The 25,326-nt window shown below is 38.8% G+C and overlaps 1 long non-coding RNA gene across 4 annotated transcripts in view; it reads right to left on the reverse strand.

Annotated features, from left to right (window-relative positions):
• Nucleotides 1-911: 911 nt before the first annotated feature.
• Nucleotides 912-25,326, reverse strand: part of LOC103162288 — a 32,521-nt gene continuing 8,106 nt past the window's right edge. For all 4 annotated transcript variants that reach the window (XR_003485653.2, XR_004770369.1, XR_004770368.1 and 1 more), the window contains exons 2-5: nucleotides 19,742-19,907; nucleotides 18,497-18,661; nucleotides 7,716-7,832; nucleotides 912-1,180 (exon numbers count right to left, since the gene is read on the reverse strand). This is a non-coding gene — a long non-coding RNA (uncharacterized LOC103162288). The remainder of the gene's footprint in view (nucleotides 1,181-7,715; nucleotides 7,833-18,496; nucleotides 18,662-19,741; nucleotides 19,908-25,326) is intronic.

The raw sequence follows: 25,326 nt of genomic DNA on the forward strand, positions 1-25,326 counted from the left end.
TATAATTGTAGTATTATGTGTAAGTATGACCTGCTGATTCTATTTACTCTTACTTGTACATATATTTTTAGAGCCGACTACTTGGTACTGAAAAACCAGTTAGGGAGCTCATCCCTGGGGAAGACTAGTTCTCCATCTCAATAATCTTTAATTTCCTATGGGTGGAGCCTTATGAGATTTCCCATATCAACACTAGCATGTCAATTAGTGTCGTCATCATTTAGGTCTTGTTCAGTTAGCTAGATTGTTGAGATTTCATAGTGAATAAAATTTTCAATATCAAAAAGTCAACAAAGTTTGGTTAGCGTAGCATACACCTCTAGAGTCTGAGGCAGGAAGCTCAGAGCTTGAGGCCAGCCTTGGCTATGATAGTGAGACCCTATCTCCACAGGCAAATAAACCAGCAATCAATATGCAAAAAAAAAAACAAAAACAAAAACATAGCCGGGCATTGGTGGCGCAAGCCTTTAATCCCAGCACTCGGGAGGCAGAGGCAGGCAGATCTTTGTGAGTTCGAGTCCAGCCTGGTCTCCAGAGAGAGTGCCATGATAGGCTCCAAAGCTACACAGAGAAACCCTGTCTCGAAACAAAAACAACAAAAAACAACAAACAAAAAACAAGGCAAAACAAAAAAAAATCATGTATATAAAAAAACCCACTGTTACCTCACTGGATAGCAAATGAATAATTTTCCTTTAACATTAAGCAGGAAAACTCACCTTTTCTTTTTCCTTTTTTTAAAATTTAAATTGTAAACAAGCTTGTTTTAAATGCCATTCCCAGTCCCCTCTCCCTCCCCTCCTCCCCTACCCCCCATCAACCCACTATCCCATCCCCTTTTCTGCTCCACAGGGAGGGTGAGGCCTTCCATTGGGGAATCTTCAAAGTCTGTCATATCATTTGGAGCAGGGCATAGGCCCTCCCCCCTGTGTCTAGGCTGAGAGAGCTCTATGTGGAGTGGGCTCCCAAAGTCCATTCGTGTACTAGGGATAAATACTGATCCACTACCGGAGGCCTCATAGATTGCCCAGGCCTACTCACTGACACCAATGTTCAGGGGGTCTCGGTCAGTCCTATGCTGGTTTCCCAGCTATCAGTCTGGGGTCCATGAGCTCCCCTTTGTTCAGGTCAGCTGGAAAACTCACTTTTTCTACTTCCATTCAGCATACTGTTGGAAGCCCTAATTAGAGCAATGAAAAAAATCAATTAGAATGGAATAAGTAAGATTATCTCTGTTTGCAGGTGGCATGATTAGATAGGTGAGATTCCTAAACACTGTACAAAAATAAAACTAATAGAACTGACAAGTTCAGCCAAGTGTTAAGACATGAAAGAAGTACACGAAATAATCAGAAATCAAATGTTCCTCAACTCAGTGACAAGAACAATCCAAGTAGAAAGTCTAAACAGTTAAGTCCACCTGCAGTTCCGCAAGAAAGAATAAAACACTTAGAGGTGAACTAATGAAGTAAAGGAGACAGTAGAGACACCATGCTCCTGGGTTGGTAATGGTTTCTTATGTATGACACCAAGGCACAGACGTCAACTGAAGTAGACAAATTGGACTTCATGAAATTTTATGTATCTAAAGAAACTATTGACAGCAAAGGGGCAACCTACCAAACAAGAGAACATATTTAAAAATATGTGTGACAGCAGATTAATACCAGGTCTACAGTGAACTTCTAAAACTCAACAAGAAAACAGACAGCTCATTTCAAAACCCCGCAAAAAAAAACTTTGTGGTGACACACACACACACACACACACACACACACACACACACACACACACACATATAATATATATATATATATATATATATATATATATATATATGTCAATGTCAAGTGAGAACATGAAAATATGCCAACATCCAGTCACAAAAGAAGTCAAAACTACAAGGAGACACCACCTTACTCCTCTGAGTGGCTAATATACTGAACAGAACAACAAGAAAGAAAAATGGAAAAATAACAAATGTTAGAGCATCAGTTCTTAGCCTATGGGTCATGACCCTTTCGGCAAACCTCTATCTCCCAAAATATTTACATTATTATTTGTAGAAATATAATACAGTTAAAAAGTAGCAACAAAAATAACTTTATGGTTGGGGTACCACAACATGAAGAACTTACTAAAGGGTCCAAAGCATTAGGAAGGCTGAGAACGACTGTTTTAGAGGTATGTGGAGAAATTGGAAACTTGGTGCACTACTCATAAAAAAGTAAAATGGTATGGCACTAAGGAAAACAGAATGGCACTTTAAAAAATAAATAGAAATACAACTGCCACATGATGCAACAATTCCATTTCCGGGTTATGTCCCCAGAGAATTATGATCAGTGTCTTTCCAAGTTGGAAGGACATGCCTGTAATTGCAGCATTTGGGAAGATGAACAAGGGTGCTTCCAAGTTCTAGTTCAGCTTGAACATCATAGCAAGAACGTGACTACAGATAAATACTGGGCATGTCCTCAAAGAATTAAGAGCAGAGACTTACCAGGTGGAGTATCACATGCCTGTAATCCTAGATTTGGGAGGCTGAGGAGGACACTATCAAGTTCTAGTCCAGCCTGAACAAGACATTGAGAACTTGTCTATGAATAAAAGATGTCTCAAATAGTATTAGAACCCCAAACCAGAGTCTCATAGAAACATTGGGTATAGACAAAACCATGAACATAGCCCAAGTAGTATTATCAATAAACTCATAGGTGAGAAAACTGTGGTATGCACATGGTCAAATGGACATGGAAAAAATTCAGACTTTAAAAAGAAATTCTGACAGAGATGACAAAAACATTTTGCTAAGTAAAATAAGTCAGTCATACAAATGGTGTATGAGTCCTCCCATATGAAGTATTTATGATCATTAAAACAAGGCAGAACTAGGAGTGGGTAGAATCTGAGGGGAAACAATGAAGAGCTGTAGCTTACTGGATAGAGACAGACAGAGTTCAGGAGCTGGTGGGATTGCTTACCTGGCACACATTCACCAACACAGTGGCATGTGCCTATAATCCCAGATCTTAGCACCTGGGAGATAGAGGCAGGGGACTCTGAAGTTTGAAGGTCTATCTCAGTTACTTAGGGAATTTGAGGCTAGCCTGGTCTAGAGACTGCCTCAACAACAACAATAACAACATAAAAGTTTTATGGAGGATAGTGGGGATGGTTATAAGACTATGACTATAGTTAATGCCACCAAATACTTGAATGCCTACAAGTCAATTTTATGTTTTCCATAAGAATTTATCTTTTTCTCATTTTTAAGATTATTGATTTCTAGCTAGGTGTGGAGGCACATTCGGTAATCCCTGCAATCATTCTGGAGGCTAAAACAGCTGACATAGTATACATGAAGTGTGACTAAAATAGTGCCCGAGGAGGGAATGTACAAGTTTGCAGTCCCATATCAAAGAAGGAGAGGAATTTCTCAACACAATGACCCTGTCCTACCTTAAGATCCTAGATCGTAAAGAACCAAAGAAAACAAAAATGGCAGAAGAAAGAAAACAATGAAAATTAGAGTGGTAATCTATGAAACAGAAAATGAGTTAGTGAAACTAGAGGCTGATTCACCAAGATCAACAGAGCTAATAAAAGCTCTATAGACAAACTAATAACAAATACACATTACCAATAGCAAAAAAAAAAAAAAAAAAAGAGTGACTTCCTTCGAGAGCTGACTGAAAGTACCTGGTGTGAGCCCTCTCCTACAGAGGAGAAATAGAAGAGTAAACATGGCCACTTCACTGGAACATTTGAAGACCATCATTGAGTAAAGTAGGAATGAAACAGACTCTGGAACACTCACAGCAGAGTCAAGTAAAGAAGCACAGCATGGGGCTGGAGAGATGGCTCAGAGGTTAAGAGCACTGACTGTTCTTCCAGAGGCCCTGAGTTCAATTCCCAGAAACCACATGGTTGCTCACAGCCATCTATTGAGACCTGGTGCACTCTTCTGGCATACGGGCAGACATGCAGGCAGAACACTATGCATCACAAATAAATACATTTAAAAAAAAGAAAAAAAGCACAACACATGTGCTGTATCATCACTCCAGTCCATACCAGACAACCAACGACAGGCAGCAAGGCCCAAACAAATGTGATTCTATCAAATTAGAAGCTTCTATAAAAATGGAATGACAGAATAAGTAAAATGGAAGCATCTCACCTCTAGTGGATGGAAGACAGAAGGAAAAAGAGGCTAGGGCAAGTTATGTTCTTCTAAGGCAGGCCACCACTGGTCTACAACCTGACAACAAGGTCCCACCTTCTATTAGCCTATTCTTCTAGGAACTCATCAGGTGGCAAGGGTTACTGTCTGCAGGATTCAATCACCTTTCAGTAGTGTCACCACTGGAGAACAAGCCTTTCATTCACAAAGCCTTCATGTCCCCCCATGGCTTACACAGTAAAATGAAATTGTAACTATCTGTTTTGTGTGGTTAGATGCACCTGCTTTCAGCATTCTTTTTAATGTCTGATGGCTCCTGACCATTATAATGCTCACACTACTTCTTTAACCAAAGGAGTTTTTGCAAGAATCTTTACTTTAAAAAGAATAATCTGTCTTTGGAGGTTTTCTTCCTCATCAGTCCTTTTAATTTTAAGATTAGACCTTTATTTAAACACCATGAAAACCTATAATTCTGTTTTTGTCTCTTCATCCTCCTTTGCACCTTCTAGAAGTCCCATCATTCACTCAAATGACTTCTGCTTTATCTTTCAAGCTCCATATGGTATGTATTTGTGCATGTGAGTGCGTTTATGTATGTGTGTATATGTAGGTGTATGTGTGTGTGAGAATGGGGGAGAGTGTGTTTATGCTGTGTAAGGCCCTGTACGTGGCCCCATGTATGAGATACTATGATTCGATTGGAGATAATTGCCTTTTCTTGATATTCTAGACCTTTGGTTTGAGTCTCGGTGATAATCATATAATCCATCTATTAATTTACTGAACTGTTCACTTTGGAAATTACAATTTTAGACGTAAGTACTTTCAGGCTGCCTTCTTGTCCCTTGTAAAATGTCATCCATCTCCAGCAGCATTGTAAAGTTTTTTTCTCATGAGCATATTGTTTGTTATCATGAGGTATTAGTGTAGGTGTTGGAGTTGCTAAGTGTCAGGTCTGGGGGAGGTAAAGGGAATACAGTAGACCTTTACTTCTGAGAAAACAAATGGGATCCCTTTACTCTCTGAAATCCCTGCCACTTTCCTCTTGGGTCAGTGAGAACCCAGCCTGTGTTGTTCCCTCCATAAGCCATGAAGACTAGAACAGTGGGTGTCTACATCAGTACTAATACTGAATTTCTTCCAAGGATCCATGCTGTTTGGGAACAGGGAATTTTCTTTTAAGGATCCTGTTTTTCAGTCTTCATCTTAAAGATCTTCTAATCTCAGGCTCTCACAGACCACACAGAACACAGCTCCACACAGTTTCTCTTCTGGGTGCTCTGCAGCTGAACAACACTCACACATGAGTGTGAGTCTGTGGGATTTAGTTAAGCAGAAGACAGGTAAATTAGAAGGAGATAAGACAAGTTATATTTAACATTTTTTTTCTGGAAAACTCCCAGTATATTTTGAAGAAATTGTTGTAACCAGGAGAATACAGTAGAAGTGTGGTAATGATTATGAAGAGTTAGGGCACTCTATTTAAAAGTTACCCACTTTTCTCCATTTTTTTTAAATCTTAAGTCCACACCTATAAGAAATATATTTCCACTTCAGAATACTGATGATTTTCCAAATTATGTTTGACAGTACTGTATGACCCGAATCAAATATGTCTGAGGAAGGAATGTAGCTAGAAGGGTCCTAGGTTTACAATTTATAGAGTGGGTATTACTTTGGATGATGAATGACCATCTCTGACAAGGACATACTATATTGTGGTAGGCAACCCTCACCTTTCCTGTTGGACAAGGCCCATGAAGGGACAAGCATGTCCTCCACTTAATTTTGTGACATCCAAAGTTTCAAATACTCCAAACAATATGCATGGGACATTTAATGCATATTTTATGGGATGAAGAAAGAAAACCTTTGTGAACACACACAGTGTTTCAGTAAAGGAAGCAGATGATGTAGCTATTGAAAATGAGTGGATCGGACTGGGAGGGAGGTGAGTAGGAACTGTGAGGAGAAACAGAAATCAGAATATATTACGTGAAAAAAATGTATTTTCAATATAAAAGAGTATGAGGAATAAGGCATGGTGTCTTTAAAAGATAGACCCTTAAAATTGATTTCAGTGGAAGTAATAAAATGTGCATTTGTTTGCTTTCTGAGATCTCAGCTGTGTGACTTTTCTATGACAAATGGCTAGCCAGACTGTGGATCTTGTTTAATGCGAAAGCAGGAAGTTTTGTCCCAAGGATGTAAATGTGAAGATTTCATAAATGCAAAGCATTGTCTACTAAAGTCTGAGGATGAATTAAAAACATTGATTTTCATTTCGCCCTTATTTTCAATGCTTTCTAAGAGAGTCTTGCAAAGAAGGGAAAACAATGAATTCATTGTCCTGTTCTTTACAAACACAGTCTGAATATTATAATGCTGAAAAAATAACTGCCTACATTGAGAACTAAAATACGATTTCAAAGTCAGAGAAACAAGGGCCCAAATCAGGTTTTGAATTGCAAATCTACTTAGTGGTTTAACTGGACTCTGATGGATTCTTCTCCCTACTGCTGTCAGAATAGGAGTCTTAATTACAACCTGCTTTTAGTTTTCCTAGATGACATCAAGATGTGTGGGATTATGCAGACAGTGCCAGGCACACTGTGTAACAATTATAGCAAACACTGTGTTTCCTCAAGAGTAGGAGAGAATGATTTCCTGGGTCAAAATATTAGTGTCTAGATTTTCAAGGCAGCTATTATTATTCTGAAAATAAACTTGTTATTCTATGATGTCATGCACCTATTATTGAACTCAAACTATTTTACCCCCTAATTAAAATTTTTATTAATCTAAATGCTTAATTCGAAAAATAGATACCAAAATAGATTATTATGAACTATCATGAATATTATTGGGCTACTTACCAATGATAGCCATAAGAGAATATAGTAACACTACATGTTTCTTTGCAATCCATGTGCTTTCAAATAAAGAATTGGAAGTACACCACTCAGAGTCAGTGAACAAAATTCAATCAGCTCTATTTTTCTGAAAACTCAAGGCTCTACCAAGCATGTCCACAGAGTACCAAACATGGCAATTTTCTCTAGGACTGTCATAGCATTCTGCTTCCCAAGGATCTGACATCCAAAGAGCTCACAGCTGTTCTGTCATCACAAGTTTAAACTTGACACTAGTGATATCATAACTGTGGAATATAACTTTTTAAAAATATCACAGCTGAGGTTTTTGATTGCAAAGGTTGTCCTTAAGAAAAGCCCTCCATGGGGTCTGCCTTCAACTGCTAACACATAGGGGCACACAATGGAGGGAATTGACCACAAGAGTCTGCTGTCACATGCCATGCTTAGTCTTTATGTCCATTATGTCAGTCTCATAAAACAGAAGTAATAATTTCTTCTTATTTGAAGTGTCTTTCATACAATATATTTTGATCATGTTCCCACCTCCCCCAACTAATATTTCCTTTATTCTGTAAATTAGCAATGAGACTTAGAGAGGTTTGATACCTTCGCCAAGATTGCTCGACTGGCAAGGGCTGAAGGGGACTCACCTAGGACTCTCTGATTCAGAAGCATGCCTTCTTTCTGTTACATCTGGAATGCTTGGAATTCAGATTAACTTTCCTTTAGTTCTGCATTAAGGATTTTCTCTGGGCATCTCTGAGAAGCTAAATAAAATAGAATACAATGGAAGCAGTTGATTTATCAACGAACCAAACGAGGGACCAGGTCTCACTATTGGAGTACCCATGGTGGCAGTATTGAAAGTCCTGTTCTCCATCACCCCTTCTTTTAAATCACAGGATCCCCGGGTCACTACACATGCTTATGTTGTACCTTTCTATAAAAACATTGACAAAAGCTACTGTCTGGAAGATGAGAAATTTGCATATGATATAAATGCACACTCAGGTATTTTATGACTACTCGAAGAGACTTTCTTCTGAGAAGAAAGGCAGCCATGTGCAGCAGGTGATGGTGATTAGACACAGAAAGGAGCTCCAGCAAGAAAATGAAAGAATCCCCTATTTCACATACTGCTTAGGTCACGCCCTACATAGTGTTCGAGGGAAAAGGAGAAAGGGAGACTTTGGTGACCTCTTCCCCCTGGAGTCTAGATATTTGTAATGGGTTTGAAGTTTATAGAGCTGTTCTTGTCTGCCTGAAGATAACCATGTTATTTTTGCCCTATGCTAGTGTACACTGGTTATTATTTTATCATTTTAATGATCAAGCTTTGGTATCAGGGTCAATTCTGAATTAGATACTTTCATTTTGATACTACAACATATGGAAACTACACTTTAGGGGTTTCTTTTTATTCTTATATTTATCCTTTGAGCTAACAGGAACTTTGAAGTATAAATTAAGAATATGACGAAGACCAGTACTAGACAGATAATTGTACAAAAGAAAGGGGGAACTCCATGAATTATTCTCCATCATTGACTTCCCTGCTCCCTGAACAATGAAGAGTACTGTTTAAATGACTAGGGAATGTACCACAGCCTGTAAGGGTTAAAGAAGCAAATTCCTGCCCTTAGTTAGTAAAACACGGAGTTCCATTTTTAAACAAGGTTCTTAAAAAAAAAAATTACCCTGCTCTTCAGGAAGTAGTGTCGAAGGCTGTCACAATAAGACAAACCAAGGGACTTGGCAGCCATCTTGTGCACTGAAAGACGAAGTGTCTGGCCCTGAGCCAAGGAAAGCCAAAGTGATCAATATTACATTCTGAAAGCACCAATGGGCCCTTTGTCCTAAAACTAGCACTTCTGGGAGATGTGCCAGAAGATTCTCGTGTGCATATGTGCACACACCGAGAGTAACATGATGATCCAGGAAATTTAGTCATATGGGAAGATCAAAAGCACAGCAGGGTATTCCTGTGACTCTGGCATTGGTCAGCAATACTTCAATGTCCACATCCAAATATGAAGGCAGTTTAAAGAGGCTACAGATGGAAGAGAAACAGACTTGAAAAAATGTACCAATTTATTTCTCTCCTGTTGTCCTTCCACCTACCATGAGCAATCCGAGCGGACTGCCAATCACTCCCTTATACCACTTTGAAGTATGACTCTTTCCCTGAATCCTACAGAGTGGATGCCAGCCTGGCCTGAGTTCACCTCTTCAAGCATTCTTCCCTCCTGCACTCAAGTGTTCGGAACATAGATTGGGGGTTGAAGGGAATATGATCCCAGATCCAAGTCCAGACAGCTACTAGGACATGTCATGTGTCTGGCACTGAGCAAGATTGCATTGCCAATTTAAAATCAAATAAGTGACCTCAGTGTTCTTGGGAAAGAAAAAGGACATGTGCCTAGTGAGAGAACAGTGAAAAGATAATGTTCCCCTGTGCAAAATTTATTTATCTGAAAATCAAGGTCATTTTTGGGGCCAAATACATGTTTAATTCATGAATGGCATTAACAGAAGGGCCTAATCAGGCATTCTTTCTTTTCTTGTCTTTACATATAAATTTTAAGAATTCATGGAGCCAAAGAGGAAATGAATATTCAATTTAGAACTTTTTATATATTTAATATCTGCTTTTCATGATGTTTGCAATTTTGACAATCTTTGTTATGAATAGCTTCTCATCGCATTTCTGAGAGGGAAATCATTGTAATTACAACCTTATGTTATAGTGGAGCAGAAGGGAGTGACTTGGCAAAGGTCATGTGGCAATGCAATGTCCAAGACAGGAAGGGAACATATATATATATATATGGAAACCGTTGCCAGTTGTAGATTCCAGTGTGCATGGCAGAAACAGCTCAGGGTGCCCAGCCAAAGCATAGAGCTTATTCACAGTCATGCTTGGTCTATGCTGTTGCCAAGAAAAAGCAAACTCTGGTACTAATATCTTGAATAAAACCTTCTTAGAAGCTATGTCCCAATTATCACTAGTCTTGTGATGAAGCATGAGAAATATGACAGGGAAAGAATGAATTGCTCTTTCACACTGTGGGAGCTGACTCAGCATTAAAGGAGCCACACAATCTATTCTTAGCTGACAGCCTATTCTTTGCCAAGGTGTTATAATAACGCAGGTAATTATGGCAACTCTTTTCTCAGAGTCTCCAGAGAGCTTCATCCCAGTGTCCTTGTGTTGTCTACATGGCTATGTGATGAGCTAATAACTTATATTCTAGGATGCTTCTGAGCAGTATGAATTAGACATTAAATACTTTTAGAGGTGAAACATCACAAAGTTCCTAATTTCTGTGTTCCGTACGACAACTGAGCCATTTTCTCTGATGTTACCCAGACTCATTGTTTCTCCATCAAACAAAATAATAATAATAAACCATATGTCACGCTGTATTTGTCAGGCCTGCCCACCACACAGCATCAACAAGAAACATGTATTTCAGCTGCTTCACTTTACTTTTTTTTCTCAACTCCATTCTTTCTTATTTTTAATTTGTATATGTATGGGTGTCTTACCTTCAGTGGTATCTATGCACCACATGAGAGCCTTGTGCTTGTAGAGGCCGAAAGAGGGTATTATATCTACTGGGACTGGAGTTACAGGCAGTTGTGAGCAGTCATGTGGGTGCTGGGAATCAAACCAGGGACCTCTGGAAAAACCAGCTAGTGCTCCTACCAACTGAATCATCTCTCCAGCCCCACAACTCCATCTTGTTTAATGGCAGGTATACATTGCTTGTGACATTTGCCTTTGTCTCTCTCTCTCTCTTTCTTTCTTTATTTCTCTTTCTTTCTTCCTTTCTGTCTGTCTTTCATTCTTTCTTTTTTTCCCTCCCCTCCTCTCTCTCTCTCTCTCTCTCTCTCTCTCTCTCTCTCTCTCTCTTTCTCCTTAAGTCCAATCATTTATATAATATTTGAATTTGGGTATTACAGTTTGATATTCTGTGATTCCTAAAAATGTTGTCTACCAGTACATTTCGTCACCCTCTCTATTGTTTTCTTCATGGTACTTTTAGACAGCAAATGACTTGCTTCCTGTGCTCTCGCACTTCTGAAAAGCTGTATCTTTTGTTCTTCTATGGTATTTCCTATCAAATGCAAATCTCATTGACCTGGGCTTCATTCTTTGTGTGACTATTTCCATCCTTAATCATTTCATCCATGTTTTTTTATTCCTTCTCCATCACTTTTCTCTATTCCCTATCCTCCTGCTCGAATTTGAACTTTATAAACAGCCCTTTAAAAACCTAATTGTTTCATGTTACTAAGGTTTCAATGCATGAATGGGTCCAGATAATGCTCTTTGCAAAACCTGCAATCTTTGGAAATTTGACTCTAGCATAGTTTGTTTCCAGCTCATTACTATTCCCTTTTAAATGGCAATATACAGCTAGCCAATCATAGTGAGCTTTTAGTTCTTTCACTTTTACAATACCAGTCATAAGTGTAGTTCTTTTAAAACACAATCTTCTCATAAATAGATCAGATCTCTGCTCTGCTCCTTGGTTTGGGTAACATGATGGCTAGTTTTATTTGAACTTAATACTAGCCTGTTATTTGCAAAAAAGTAACCTCAACTGAGAAAATGGCCCCACTAGGCTTCCCTGTGGGCAAGGTTAGTGATTGATATTGGAGGGTCCAATCCATTGCAGGTGGTCAGGATGGCATAAGAAAGCAAGTTTAGCAAGCCAGTAAACATCATTCCCCCATGGCTTCTCCAGTTCCTGCCTCCAGGTTCCTACAAAGTTTATGCCCTGGCTTCCTTAAGTGATGGACTTACCATCTGTAAGGTAAACTAAACCTCCTCCTCCCAAGTTATTTTTGGTCATGATTTGATCAGAGCATTAGAAACCCTAACTAAGACAGGTAATTTATGATGCTGAGTTATTCAGAAGCTAGAGAATGCAAAGTCCACTATTTCCTGAGAACATTTATCTGTGGTGTCCTGAATTATCAGATTGAAAAAGCAAACCATACAGGAAGGTCCCATGGCTGCATGTAGATCACATAGTCACATGTAGTTCTAGCAGATAGCTGCCCTGATTCCTGCCTTCACTTTATGCCTGGTTAATTGTCATACATGTAGCAAACCTATAAATGATTGTGTCCTTCAGCTGTTCAAGTCACTCTGGAACCTTCCATCTGGAGCCACATACATAGTAAAGCAGAGACAGCTCCGCTAAATGTCATAAGACAATGGGCATGGCAATTCAAAGACTAGATAAATCACACCTTTAAGATGATTAGGTGAATTTATCACAGGTTACAACTCACATCCAATGTTTGGAGTATCTAAATAAATAGAACTTCCTTCCTTCCTTCCTTCCTTCCTTCCTTCCTTCCTTCCTTCCTTCCTTCCTTCCTAGCTATTTACACAGCTCAAGAGAGATAGAAGAAAAATTCATAAACAGAAGACTTCAGTGAGTGTGTTTCTAAGACTTCAGATTTTAACAATTTACTACAAAGAACACTATATCAAGTTGATGAACATAATGGCACCCATTAGATCCAAAGCAATACATAAAAATACATTATTATAATCATAGGACCTATTGTCTATCAACACCAGAATACCTAGCAAAGACCCTTAACCTATAAATGAATGGAGAGTCAACACAAATGAGCCAATATTAAGGGCATTTTTGTTCATCCTTAAGTCAGCCTCTAAAACCAGTGTGACATTATTAGCCCAGCTTTATAAATTCATTTTTAAGATTAGTATTAATTTTTCATATATATATATCACTCTCTTCTTGGAAACCTGTGATGCTATTCTTTAGCACTTTGCATAACAACTGTCAGATTTACTGTCTCCCATAAGGTGTCTCTTATTGGTGAGACTTTAAATGCCATTCCCAGCCTTGTGTTCTTCTCAGTGCTCTTCATGTGCGTGGGCTATTCTATCCCCTACAAGCTGATGACTCTCCTGTGTCTACCTCTAATTCATCTTGCTTTTGAAACTGGATACATAGTCTTCATGGGGGGAATAGCATGGACTTTCTGTCCAAGGGTGGTTTGCTGATCAGTTTGGGTGTAACCCTGACGTTTTCTATGAAAGTCAATCTTCCTAGAACATGGTAGGTAAATCAAGTCCAATATTTCATGATCTGATTCTGGACTAGACAACGTGAAGATCTAGAAAAAGGTTCTGTATCCAGTAAATCTTCAGTAATCAATGGGTTGGGGAAGGTAGAAATTTCTTTAATTGTGATTAAATTTCTCTTAGAAATGTCTCTATAGACACTTAATTGTAGTGAGAGGGGAAGAGCTTGCAAGCTTCACTTCTTCACCTGGGGATCTACAGGTGCTTTGGTGGTTGCTGAGGGCAGAAGAGACATTTTCTTCAGTAGTATAGCCACTGGAGAGGTATCCATGCTTGAATACATAAACTCTCATCCAGGCCCTTTATCCAACCCTAGTGCAATTCATTGAGGCATCACACAAAAGACATAAAAGAAGAAAATATAAATCTTTTAAAAGAATAGAAAATTAGTCTGGCAGTGGTGATGCACACCTTTAATCCTAGCACTTAGGAGGCAGAAGCAAGTGGATCTCTGTGAGTTCTAGGCCAGCCTGGTCTACAGAGCAAAGTTTCAGGACAGCAAAGGCTATACAGAGAAACCTTGTTTCAAAAAAATAAAACAGAAAATTTTGTCATTACTATTCATGATTAGGAATAGTGAATTAAAACATACAAGATGATTTTTGAGTAGTCCCTTCAGTCAGTGACATATTTTTACCTTCATCTATTCCTACTCTAATCCTTTATTACTTTGCCTAGGAACCAAATTTCTGGCGTATCATTTTCCTTCTTTTTGATGAATTTCTCTTTAACATTTCTTGCAGAACATCTACTGGCTATGAATTCCCTCAATCTGAAGGATAATTTCGTTTGGGCAGAGAGCTTGCTCTGTGGGCATGAGGGCCTGAGTTTGAATTCCCAGTGCTTTCATATTGCAAGTGGTAAGCCAATATAGTTTTTTTAATGAAATATAAGTGATTAAATATGAACTACTGATATGAAAATGCAGTGCTTTATTTTGCATGTAAAAGAAAACAGTGTGCACATGCCTTTGTAACCCTTACATAAGTGGAAAAAAAAAACCTGTGATTTAGACTTTTTTGTGGTTTTATTTTTCATCTTTCTGCCCCAAAGAAAACAAACATATACACAGCTGTTGTAGCACTTGCTTTCTGCCCCTTGAAGGGTGACTGCGGAACAGAAATAGTCAGTGCTCAAACATCCCCTAATAGATGAGCTGTGGCAAACAGTAGTCAGTCTCTGGACTCTCAGCATGAAGGCGATGAGTAAACAGAGCTGCTTCTGTATTTGTTACTGTGTTCTTCCCTCTTTCATTCTTTTTTGGCAGAATTAGACAAGTCAATCATTACACTGAATTCTATATGAATCCGTCAATTCTTTGTAGTTTAAAATTTTCTCAAGTCTATACCCATGACCAACACTTAGTAATGCTTTACACGTATTTTAAGCCCTCTGCAGATACTACCATGCTGAAAATATTCCTCTGTATATTTTATATTTAGTATCATTTTCAAAAGATATGCTGACTGATTAAGCTGTATATAAATTAGTATAGGTGTGTAGACATAAGTTAAGGAGAGACCATTTGATCCTAGCCTCTTAGCTGCCATATTGTATTCTATCATAGGAGTAAAGATGGTTTGTTTGTTTGTTTGTTTGTTTTTCTAGACAGTCTCATGTGTAGCTCACTTTGTAGCTGAAGATGACGTTGAACCCTTATCATCTTTCCTCTACCTCCCTAGACCCGGAATTATAAATATGTGCTAATAGGCTTATACATGCTGCTGGAGACTGAACCCAGAGATGTGTGCATACAAGGCAAGCATTCTACCATCTGAGCTACATCCAGTGGCTGACTAAACTGGCTTTAATCCCTTCCATTATTAACAGTCTGCTCTCTTGTTCTCTAGTCTGTTGGTGCTGTTCTGCTTTAAATGAATCATTTGTCGGTTCTACAATGCTGTACTTTTCTTTCAAATATTTTCTAACCAACTTTTACTTTTAATGATGATCTTAATGTGTGCAGTAAGTACTGTGAGTATTGGCATGTTTGGTTTCATGTTTTATATTTACTATACATCTATCTGTGGTTTGATTCCGATATCTCTATTAGTTTTTTTGATTTTTCATAATGTATTATTTTCCTTCAGTGGTTTTTAGATTGTATATTCAATTGATACTTTTTATTGGTTAACCTCAAATTTATAATACATGAACTTAATTTAACTTAATTAAAAAGTTAAAGATTAAACATTTAATTGTCTTCCTCCCAAAGAAACTAACACAAATGTCTTAAAATTATTTAAATCAATGCTCCATTCTCTGCATCATTTTCTCTAAATTTTTAGACTTTAGTTTTTAATTTTCATAATTTTCAGTTAATCATTAAAAATGACAAATGTCACAGCTAAACAATCTTAAGAGAAAGTGAGTGAATACACAAATAGTAAAATTTTACATTAAGTAATGATGTCAGTCTTAAAGATATACATTAAATAAATACATTCATAATATTAAAGATAAAATGTAATTGCAAATCATTAAGTAAAAGTAAGAATAGTACTTAAAAGAATCAATATAGATGGCCATTGAAATAAAATAATTGACTAGGTGGATTAAACAAAAGATCAGGTCCTACTAAAGACATACTGAATAAGTTAGAGAATAGATCTGAGAAAGTCATTCAAAAAGTCAAGGCAAAAAGACAGAGAAATAGAGCATATGATGGACTTTTGGGAGATGTGAAAGATGGTCATCCTATAATCAACCAATCACAGAGGCAAATAGAACACTTTGACAGTGTGTGAATTGTCTAACTTTCATAAATACAGTGGTACCCACTCACTAAGAGGCAGTCCACACTTGCTTGAAAAACAGAGACAGCCAAACACAAAACAAGTAGCACTGTGGTGCATATTATCTGTACATATTCTCTAATATTTGGCAGTATTGATTCTCTTTTCTATACACAGACATAGCATTCAAGACAATTTAGGGTTGTAATCTTTATCGGTGTGACAATATTTTGCTGTTCAATTTTGGGTCACTGTTCTTTCAGAAGCCTATAGACGAATTGAGTTGACTTGATGCTTCTATGAGAAAGGGCAGAATAGTGTCATCTGGGCACAGTAAGATGTATGTATCATTAGTGAATCACCAAAACCATTACCTGGAACGTCAGTGCATGGCCCTTTGTTCCTAGGCTGTTTCTTTGTTATTGTTGTTCTCCCAAGTCTTTTCTAAAATATTCCATGAGAGTAACAATGTTTGATTTCTATTGATTTTAGGATGATAGAGCAACTGCCTTTTTGTTTGTTTGTTTGATCTTCTGTAATCAGTTGACAGATTTTTTTCATTTCTCAATTGACTTTGTGTGTGTGTGTGTGTGTGTGTGTGTGTGTGTGTGTGTGTGTGTGTGTGTGTGTGTGTGTGTGTGTGTATGTGTATGTGTATGTGTGTGTGTGTTGCTGGGGATTGGACCCAGGGCCTTATGAATGTTAGGTAAGCATTCTATCACTAATGCTGTAGACCCAGCAATCTCTAACTTTTTATTTTGGGACAGAGTCTTACTAAGTTGCCCAGTCTGGCCTATGATTCACTCTGTAATCCAGACAGCCTTTGAGTTTGTGATCCTCCTCCCTCAGCCACTGAGTAGCTGTGTCACTATGCCTAGCTTAAATCTTCATGACTTCTTAAAATGGAGTCCACATCTCAGACATTTGCACAAAAAACCTGTGTTCTGTCACTGAAAGCTCTAAGAAATCTTAACAGGAAGGAACTTATTTGCATATCCTACACCAGATTATCAGAGAGAAAACAATTCCAGCAATTCAATTAACTCTGTTTCTGGTTGTCTATGCTGTGTCATATGCTACTTTTTTGCTGTTTCCATTGTGGTTTATAAACTTACAATGAGATAATGTATCTTAAAAGTGTAACAGAAGCGGGGAGAATGGTTCAGTCTACAAAGTGCCTGTCTTACAAGCATGAGAACCTGAGATTGATCATTAAAACTCACATGAAGATATTGGGCATAATGGTATTCTGGGGTAGCAGAGACCAGATACCAGAGAATTTCTGGGACTAGCTGATCAGCCAGTTTAGCCAAGTTGGTGAGCACTGAGCTAATAATAGACCCTGTCTCGAAGGAAGTGAATGGCATTCCTAAGAGAGTCTTCTGAACTCCACACATACCTGCACTTGATACATACAACCTGCACATACACATATGTAAACATGCAAAAACAGTATCAAACAAAATCCAAATCTACATGTGCAATTTTAAGTACAAGATATGACAAATAGGTCAAAATACAGTAAATCCTATAATGTACACTTTTTAAAAAAACTTATGTACATGAAACTAGTTATTCAGAAATAGACATCTGCATAAAGGTGGAAAGTAAAAACAGAAAAGAAAGCAGCTGAGAACTCAACAATTGACCGAACATGGGATGGACTTTGAATCATATTTTTATGATTACATTCCTAGAAGGCAAGCATTGGGAAAAACAAAACACATTTCTAATTTTTAAGCCCCTATATATCATTAGGAATTAGGACATACTATTTCAATATCAGCTTTCCAATAGCAGAGAAATTTCACAAAACATAAATTGTGTCTGTACAGATGAGGGTGACACTGCCTCACCAGCCAACTGAACTGAAAAAGGGGGAGAGAGGAGGAGTGAATGTTTAGCCTCAGACATTCTCTTTACAGGGTGTCCTGCCAATTCCAAGGTCTTTTCAAAAACCCTCTTTCCATTCAGATCTTTGAAAAGTCATGGCCTTACAGAACTCTATCCTGAATCACAATAGAGTTGGTGGGAAGAGCTGGCTTGTTTATGAGTCCTGAGTTACCTATGAATGACTTCCTCATCTCCAGAGTATGAGAAAGACCCAGAATTTTGCATTCTCTGTGGTGCAGAATGAGGTTAGGGGTGTAAGGAAGACAGCTAGGCTGAGCTATTAGACCTGCATGGTGTGTTTGTGGGAGGAGTTAGGAGACCTGCAAAGATCTGGTTGCAGGGAAGCAGAACCCAGCTGGCTGAGACTGAGCAGTTCTGGATAAGATTTACCAACAAGCCTGAATATTAAGAGAGAATTTGAAACACTCCTTAATCAATAAAATTGTCAAAGAGGAGTCCAGGAATTGAGTCCCCAAAAGCATCTTGTCACAGAGGATCTAAAAGTCAACACAGAACTTTCATATATGAATCTTAGATTTACTCCTCCAGTCCCTGTGAGACTTGAGACACCCTCCACAATAGTCTAAAATGCCATCCTAGAGGAAGTCAAAAGGAAGCAAGCAAAGGAAGAAACTGCCAGGAGACAACGGACATAACATTAAGTTACCTTTGAAATACTTCAGTGTCTCGGAGTCTGAGGTACCATGAGATATCCATATAGGCTTTCCTTTGGTACTGCACACAGAAAATCTAGAATAGGTCAATTATAGAAATTGTAGACATCGCTTCTCTTTTCTTTAAACTTGAGAAGTAGAACATTCAATTATCAGCCCTGCAACATAAATCATTTTACAAATACCAGTTTGTTTTTGTCTCTCAGCAGTGAGTACACTGTGGGCAATCAGATTTCTTTACTTCCTAGGGACAGGGGATATGCATACTAAATGCCAAAAAGGTCTGAGGAGTTGTTTCTAAAGTCCATATGTTGAGGGTTACAGACAAACCAGCATGAGAAGTACACTGAAGAAAGGGCAGGTATCTTGCTCAGAATGAAGCTGTGGATACTCAAAATCAGCAAATAGAGAGAAATCAGGCCTGTCATTTTTGTGCAAGCTGATTCTTTCTGAGCTTTAATCTCAAATATCATTAAAAGCAATATATGCAATAAAGGACTCTGGAACTTCCAGTGCCGCCTCACTCAGTAGTTATACTTTTTAATTTGATCTTCAATAAAGCCCTCTTTTTTCTGATACATGAGTAATGGGTTCAAGGTTTTATTAGCTCCTGTGCTGCAGCAGGGAGCAGTAGCTCAAATTCTTCTTCAGCCTGTGGAAGTACAGATTTATTTCGAAATTGTAGCTATTATCTCCAAAAGAACACATTTCACCAGGCCAGCACAGAGGCAGTCATGATAACAGGTCTCCCCTCTGGGCAAGAACAGGCAGCTGCCTCCTGGATGCTGAGGCTCCTGACTAAGATGTGTGCCCTTTCAAACAGAGGGTAAGGAAAAGATGCAGGGGAGCATGGTCAGGTGTCCTCTGACTTATAGGTCAGTGTATGTTTTGCAATCCCTTTAATCTGTTTTACCCCCAAATTCCCAGCAAATCTAAATGTTGTCCTCTCCTCCTTTATTCTGACTGTAAGAGAAGGAACCAGACAAGTTCTGAAGCATTCCTTGGATCTTTTGTTGACATAAATACAGGTATCAGTGTTATTTTGCTCTTGATATTTGGTTTATTTTTGTGTTCCTGTGTGTGTGTGTGGTGTGTGTGTGTGTGTGTGTGTGTGTGTGTGTGTGTGTGTGTGTGTGTGTATGTGTGTGTTTTCCTAGAGCAGTGGGACTCAAAAGGAATGGGCTCAGGAAGGGAAACAGCAACTCTCCAGGACAAATGTATTCGGATCTTACACTTACAGTTTCACGTCCCTGGATGAGTACTTCTTTACATTGTAAATGCATTAATTCCCGTGTAGCACTTCAACTGGTGTTTCAAATCATGGGACTGATCATCAGTGAGGAACAGATTTTAATCATGGCCTGATGACTGGCCTGGGGAATCTGCTTGGTTTTGTTTTTAAATCTGTAAAAGAGAATAAAACTTCCATTATGTGACTATTGAGAAGACCATGTAAAAGAGTAGGTAAAAAAGCATCTAATGTGTTGTTTGACACACTGCTCACACTCATATAAAGATGACAAAGTGCAGTTACTGAGTTATGGAATTGAGAGCAGTGTGAACAACTGTACACCTGGTAGAAAATTATCATGAGCACTTGTATTTTAGACATCTGGGTACAGTGTAATCTTCTTGGTATGTGTCCTAGTTAGGGTCTCTATTGCTGTGATCAAAACTACATGAACAAAAACAACACAGGGAGGAAAAGGTTTAATTTTGTCTTACAACTTTTGGGTCATACCCATCTTGGGAGGAAGTCAGGACAGAAACTCAAGGCAGAAACCTGGAGGCAGAAACTGAAGCAAAAGCCATGGGAAAATGCTGCTTACTGGCTTGCTCCCTATAGCTTACTCAGCCTGCTTTCATATACCACCCAGAGAAACAAGTTAGGGGTGGAACTACTGCCCACAGTGAGCTATGGCCTCCCATATCAACCACTAATTAAGGAAATATCCCCAAAGACTTTCCTACGAGCCAGCCTTCTGGAAGAATTTTCTCAGTATTCTCTCTTCCCAGGCACATCTAGGTTTGTGTCAAGTTGACAAGTATCAACCAGCACAATGTGTTATTTCACTGGGCACAGAAAAGCATGGCTAAAATCCTTCCTATTCAGTATTGGACTGCAACTTACAAAAAAATTTGCTACTCATTAGACCATTTATCATTATGCTATAAACATTTTATTCTTGCTTCAATTCACTCATATGGAAATCTTCTATGGTAGATAAATGGTATCTTGATAGAAAAGTAAACCTTGGCCTTTAATTTCCTGCTTGAATTATCATTTCTATGAGATGTGTGATATGAGATCTTTTTGGTTGAGGAAAAGAATAGGCAAAGAAACAGATTTTTCATTCTAAATAAATGATATGTAAACTTAATGCTGTCCATGACTGCTGTTTTTCAAATACTATCTTTGAGAAAATTGTTCCTATTATTGCTAATATTCCATTTAATTAGTATACAAATTTTCTGTCTATAATACTGATTTGGGGCATTTATGGATTTGGGTATTTGTTCGCTTGCTTGGTTGGGTTTTGTTTTAAATATAGGTTTTTGTTCCGTAGCCCAGGGTAGCCTTGAATTCATCATCTTCCTAATGCTTAGATTATAAGCATATACTGTTGTTTTTAAGCCCATCTATTTCTGTTCTATATCTACTTAGGAATAGAATATTTGGGTCATAGCATGTATTTGATAATATCTTTCCAAAGTTGTATCTGTGTGTATTCCCCTGTGTGTTACAGATACAGTTATGTGTACTAATTTCCCAGCAGGGCATGAGTGCTCTAGAGCATGAGAGTGCAGTTCCTATTGTTCTGCATTTCTGGATATACCAGTTTAGCTAACCATTTTGGTAAATGTATTATGTTATCTTAATGTTACTTTAGAATAGGTATATTACTCTGCTCTTTCACACAAAGAGAACTTTCAGAACTTTCCTGTCCATTATATTTTTCATCTTATTGCACAGCCTGTACCTTCAGACAAGGTTATATAGAAATATTAGTTGTAGGTTCCGTTAGAGAATGCTTTGAGTGCCTATGTTTCAATAGGCTTTTCATAACTCCTTTTGATCAGACCAAAGAAATTGTTTCCTATTCCAACTTTGTTAAAAAAAAAAAAAGTGTATGTGTCTGAGCCGAACTCCTGGAATCCAGTTGCAGAGAGGGAGGAGTGATGAGCAATGGTCAAGACCAGGCTAGAGAAATCCACAGAAACAGCTGACCTGAACAAGGGGGAGCTCATGGAACCCAGACTGATAGCTGGGAAACCAGCATAGGACTGACTGATCCAGACCCTCTGAACATGGGTGTCAGTTTGGAGGACTGGGCAGTCTACAGGCCTCTGGCAGTAGATCAGTATTTATCCCTAGTATATGAATGGACTTTGGGAGCCCATTGAACATAGAGGGATACTCTCTCTGCCTACACACACCGGGGAGGGCCTAGGCCCTGTCTCAAATGATGATAGCCTTTGAAGATTCCCCATAGAAGGCCTCACCCTTCTTGGGGAGCAGAAAGAGGATGGGAATAGGGGAGTGGGGGCGGGCAGGGGAGGGAGAGGGAACTGGGATTGACATGTAAACAAGCTTGTTTCTAATTTAAATAAAAATATATTAGTATGATTCAGATAAAACAATATTTTTAAAAAGCGTGCACACGTGTGTGTGTGTGTGTGTGTGTCTGTGTGTCTGTGTGTGTGTGTGTCTGTGTGTGTGTGTCTGTGTGTGTGTGTGTCTGTGTGTGTGTGTCTGTGTGTGTGTGTCTGTGTGTGTGTCTGTGTGTGTGTGTGTCTGTGTGTGTGTCTGTGTGTGTGTGTCTGTGTGTGTGTGTGTGTGTGTGTGTGTGTGTGTCTGTGTGTGTGTCTGTGTGTGTGTGTGTCTGTGTGTGTGTGTCTGTGTGTGTGTGTCTGTGTGTGTGTGTCTGTGTGTGTGTGTCTGTGTCTGTGTGTGTGAGTGTCTGTGTGTGTGTGTGTGTGTGTGTGTGTGTGTGTGTGTGTGTGTATGCACATATGTAGGCTGGAAGTTTGAAAAGATCTTCACCAATCCTACATCTGACAGAGGACTGGTTTCCAAAATGTGCAAAGAACTCAAGAAGCTAGTCACCAAAACACCAAACAACTCAATTAAAAAGTGGGGTTCAGAACTAAATAGAGAATTCTCAATAGAGGAATCTAAAATGGTTGAAAGGCACTTAAAATACCATCTTACACTGACCAAAATGACTAAAATCAAAAACACCAATGACAGTCTATGCTGGAGAGGATGTGGAGAAAAATGAGCACTCCTTCGTTGCTGGTGGGAGTTCAAACTTGTGCGGTCACTTTGGAAATCAGTATGGCAGTTTCTCAGGAAAGTGGGAATCAATCTACCTCATGATCCAGCAATTCCACTCTTGAGCATATACCCAAAGGTTGCACATTCATACAACAAGGACATATGTTCAACTATGTTCATAGCAGTGTTGTTTGTAATAGCCAGAACCTGGAAGCAATCTAGATGCCCCTCAGCTGAAGAATGGCTAAAGAAAATGTGGTACATTTACACAATGGAGTACTACTCAGTGGGGAAAAAAACACAATGAAATCTTGAAATTTGCAGGCAAATGGATGGAACTGGAAGAAATCACCCTGATTACCTGTGAGGCAACCCAATCACAGAAAGACAAGCATGGGATGTACTCTTTCCTAAATGGATATTAGACATAGAGCAAAGGACTACCAGCCTACAATCGACACCACCAGAGAAACTGGGAAACAAGGAGGACCCTAAGAGAAAAATGCATGGTCCCCAGAAGAAAGGGAAAGGGACAGATCTCCGGAGCAAATTGGGAGCATGGAGAGGAAGGTAGGAAAAAGAGAAGGGGAGAAGAGAAGTGGGGAGGAGAACAAGATGGATCAGGAAGACTGAGATGGGGAGGAATAGAGGAGAGCAAGAAAGGAAATACCTTAATAAAGGGAGCCAGTATAGGTTTAAAGAGAAATCTGGCACTAGGGAAATGTTCAGAGATCCACAAAGATGACCCCACCTAAGAATACAGGCAGTAGTAGAGAGGCCACCTTTGATGCCCTTCCCCTATAATGAGATTGATGACTACCTTAATTGCCATCCTAGATTCTTCATCCCGTAGCTGATGGAAAGTAGAGGCAGGCACCCACAGCTAAATACTAAGCCATACTCCTAGAATCCAGTTGTAGATAGGGAGGAGGGATGAGCAAAGGAGTCAAGACCTTGCTGGAGAAACCTACAGAACCAGCTGACCTGACCTAGTGAGAGCGCACGGACTCTGGTATAAAGCTGGGGAACCAGCATTGGACTGAACCAAACCCTTTGTATGTGGGCGCCAGTTAGGAGGCCTGGGCAGTCTATGGGACCTCTAACAGTGGAACCAGTATTTATCCCTAGTGCACAAATGGACTTCCAGAGCCCATTCCCTATGGAGGGATACTATTTCAGCCCATATACATAGAGGAGGGCCTAAGCCCTCCCCCAAATTATGTGACAGACTTTGATGATCCTCCATGGAAGGCCTCACCATCTTTGAGGAGTGGGTAGGGGGGTGGGTTGTTGGGTTTGGTAGGGGGATTGGGAGGTAGAGGGAATGCCCCCCCGGGGGAATTGATATGTAAAATGATTGTTTCTAAAAAAAAAACATGTAAAAAAAAAGAAGCATTTCCTCTTTATTCTTCACTAGTGATGTTACCATCATTAGTTTGTTTTTTTACATTATTGGAAGAATTCACTTAATGACAGCTGAACCTGAAGATCTCTTTGTGGAGAAAATTCCACACTCATTTTCTTTAAAAGGTGCAAATTTACTCATACTTTCTAATTATTTTTATGCCAATTTTGGTGAATTATGTTTACTTATGGGACTTTCATGTCCTCTGAATTTTCAATTTTATTGTAATCAAAGATTCATAATGTTACATTCAGACAGAGCAGGGATTCATTTCAATGTCACAATGCTTGCCTGGCATATATGCGCCATAGTTGTGACTTCCAACATCACTACATTCTTTAAATGTTTACTGTAGGGGATTCATAGCTCTGTTCCCAGCATCAGCAATTTCTCCTTCTTTACAATTCTTTCTTATCCTTGCTATGGGCTTTTCATAGTCTAATAAGGTATCTGCTTTTATCTTTGTGGATTTTTATTATACTTTTCTACTTTATCAATTTTGTTTTGTTTTGGTTCTTTTTGAGACAGCGTCTCTCTCCATAACTCTGGTTTTCCTGAAATTCAATATGTAGGCAAGGCAGGCCTCAAACTCACAAAGATCCACCTGCCTCCAGAGTACTGGAAATAAAGGTGTATTCTGTCATCCCCAGCTTCAAATACCCCTATATGCTGGATACATATGTGTTATATGAGTTATATGATCCAAATTGTTTGTAATTTGCATTTTAATTTCTTCCTTGCTGAACAGTCTATAGGACTGAATAGCTTAATTGCTAATTATTTAGAGATCTTCTGGTTACCTTTTTTATTGTTGAACAGGTTAATCTCATTTGAATTCTATCTAACTTGAAGATTTAATTGGCTTGTTTCAATGTTGTCAGTAAGTTTGAGACTTGATTAAAAGCTCAGATTTCTAGAAATCCTGACATATACTTGAATGTGTTTTATGCACTTTCTTCCTCAGCAAATCATAAACAACAATGATCTTCTTGGAACTCTCAAGTCATCAAAATATGTGCTCTGATTTTTATCTACTTAGTAGACTGTAGCCCCTTACCTGTGCTTCTTTATTGGGAAATACCTTTAGGGGAAATTGGTGGGAGAACTATTCTCCTTTGCCTCAGCTTCTATTCTCTTTG

Source organism: Cricetulus griseus, chromosome 5, assembly GCF_003668045.3.
Source record: "Cricetulus griseus strain 17A/GY chromosome 5, alternate assembly CriGri-PICRH-1.0, whole genome shotgun sequence".
NCBI lineage: Eukaryota > Metazoa > Chordata > Mammalia > Rodentia > Cricetidae > Cricetulus > Cricetulus griseus.